Below are 3,192 nucleotides of genomic sequence, written 5' to 3' on the forward strand. Positions count from 1 at the left end.
CGGGTGGAGACGACAGAGCAGGCGTGAGTGGGAAGAGGCCGGTTTCAGGTTCTGAAGAACTCCAGAGTGGGCGTTAAGAGGTAAGTCTCCTAGACAGCCATAGCTGAGACTCATTGGCACCCCACCAAATGAGCCCAGAAAACGATCCTGGGTGTGTCTCCAGAGGGAACTAGGCCACCAAGGACCTTGCCCCGAGCTGCACTACTCTGTTTTCTGCCCAGCTTCCATTTTTGGTTGAGCCGCAGGAGAACCTGCTGAACACTGCCAAGTTAAGACAAACCCAAGGGACAATGTGGAGAAAGGCCATCATTTTGGATCAATGTGGAGAGATGGGCTCTAGTGAATGTCCTAGTAACTCACTGTAACTAGATATTTGTCTTTCTTGACTGGCCAGTGGAAACTCACCTGCCACAGAGGTGGCAGGCATGGGCCTTGTTGTCAGTTTCATGCTGTTACCTGGGCAAGAACATGGTTTTTGTAGTAAGACTAGGATTCAAATCTAACTTTCTCTGCTTAAGAATGGTGTGGGGCGGGGGAGATGGCTTAGTGGATTAGAGCACTTGTTATGCCAGACCAAGGACCTGATTCCAACATAAAAATTATGGTCATCACATGTGCCTATTGCCCCAGCATTGCCACAAAGATAGGAGGATTGCTGGCTGCCAGGCTAGGTCCAGATTCAGTGACAGAACGACAGAGTAAGACATCCAGTGTCCCTGGCCTCTGCATACAAGTGTGAGCACACACCTGCCCAGGCATGTGTACCACCCATGTATATACATTTGTACATACACCACACACACATAAAACACATACCCACATAGGGGAGGAGAAAAAGAATAGTGGATGAATGGATGGCATGATCTTTACATGATCTCCATCTCATGTGACCACCTCTCTTGCCCATCTCTTTTAGGAGTGAAGGAGCATGAGATTGGGGGAAGGCTGCAGAGAGGAGAAAATGATGGGAGCTCAAAGGAAGAAATGAGTACTATAGAAGAGGTGGAAGGAAAAATCTCCTAATGATGATTGGAAATAAAGGGTGATTGCTATGTTGCTTACAATTGCTCCTGAGACCAATCACAAAGCGGCTGCTATGAGTGACCTTGTTGTTGTTTCCCAAGCTGGATTTCAACTATCACCTTACTTTTAAACTGCTGGGACTGATCACAGGTTCACAGATATGGTTCACTTGCTGATTTTGGCCCTGAATTCTGCCGAATTCGGTCTACATCCCCAGAGCTGTAAACCTCCAAGTAGAAATCTGGATCCTTCACATCTCAGCCAGCCAGCCCACCAACATCAGTGAGACCTACTGCCCCAAAATTTTTCGGATCCCTTTCCAAGCAGCAAGAGGAAATAACTTCACTTTTTGGAGCGGAAAAGGGCATGGGGCAGGTACTGAAGAGGGAAAAGGCATTCTAGGAAGAGACAGCCGCCAGGCTGGAATGTGTCAAACCTAACTGGGCCATTTCCAAGGTTCATTCTGTCTGCAGATTCCATTCTGCAGCCACTTGGTGCTATCAGCAGATCCCTTTGCTGTTTTAACTGCCTGTGACAGTCGCATGACTTCTCATCCTATGAATATATGTGGTTAAATAGGCCAGACAATGATTCATAAGCTTAGGATCTTGGGCTAGCTGCTTAAGTTTTATGAGCCTCAGTTTCCTTATTTGTGAAATTCGGGTTGTAAAAGGAGTCCGTAGGTCTGGGGAAATGGCTCAGTAGGTTTAGTACTTGCTTGTGCAAGTGTAAGACCTGGAAATCAGACCCCTAGCATCCATGTAAATGCTGGACAGGTATGGCAACCCACTTGTCATTCTAGCACATGGAAGGCAGAGACAGAGAGAGGATCCCTGGAACAAGCTGGCTAGTAAGCTGGCTAACTAAGCTAAGCTGGCTAAGGCTAGCCAAATCAGTGACTTCTGAGTTAAAGTGAGAGACCTCTCTCTTCACCGTATCAGGTAGAAACTGATCAAGGAAGATTCCTAATGTTAAGGTAAAGACAGAATGAAACCAGAAAACTGTGGGTCAATATCCCTGGTGAACATGGAATCAAAAGTGCTCAATAAAATGCTTGTGACCGTATATAGACACACATCAAAAGGCTGAGAGCCATAGTCTATCCAACAAAAGCCTGACACCAGACATGAGAAGCCCTCTTTGAGCTGTTGGTCAGGATTGTGCAAGAGACCCTCAAAACATTAAAGGCGATTGTCATTGCCCTTGGTAGAAGCTAAGTCCTATTGTTGAAGACACCATGTGCTTTGGACACAAAGCCCAGAGAACCCTGTTCTGGATTTAACCTAAAAACCTCCTCCCTGAGGACCTGCTTTCATCATACCAGGAGAAGCCATGGCAGCTTCCAAGGGATGGAAGCAGCCGATAGCGCTACCTATGATAATGTCTTTAAACCATGACAATGATTGACAGGCAAAATAGCCTTAAAGGCGCATTAGTAGCATACATACCTTGGGAGTGGACTTAAGACACACTCAACAAAAGAAATCATATCTGGGACTGGAAACCTAGTCAGCTACCCAGGAGTAGTGAAGTCATGGGATGGGGTCTTGGAGGAGAACATAAGCCACCACTTTACTAAAGCCAGCATAATCCTTGTTTTCCAAGTATTCATCTTCACACCCACATGTAAGTGTAGTTCTCACTTTTCATCAAGGAAACTTGTCTTTGCAGCTGATGGAGACCATTATGGAAAGCCGCAACCAATACAATGTAGAGTTATGGAGGCCAATCCTAACAGATACATTGACACCACAATTCCTGCACCTAAGGCTCAAGGATCATTGAGGAGGAAAGGCTGAAAGGACTGCATGCGCCAGAGGAGCATGGAGTTTGCTAGGAAATTGTGTCTCCTAGAAATTTCAGAGGCTACACCATAAAGTCTCACCAATATGGCTGTCCAAACATGAGCTAAACAAGGAGGAATTCACCAGACATGTAATGTGGAACGGGGAACGCTCCTGAGGACTCAGACCTACACAAAGAACTATAGGCAGCTAAGGATTGCTGAGAGCAGGAGAAATTGTCTTCCCCAGGGAAGAGTGCATCAATTGGTTAGCCAATACCAAATGGTCAGCCCTGAGAACATATATACAGGTAAGATTATATAGGCTGATATAGACTAATCAGGTTGTATTTATGTATTTAGGAGTGTATGTGTGTGTGTGTGTG

This window comes from Myodes glareolus, chromosome X (genome assembly GCF_982192425.1).
Source record: "Myodes glareolus chromosome X, mMyoGla1.1, whole genome shotgun sequence".
NCBI lineage: Eukaryota > Metazoa > Chordata > Mammalia > Rodentia > Cricetidae > Myodes > Myodes glareolus.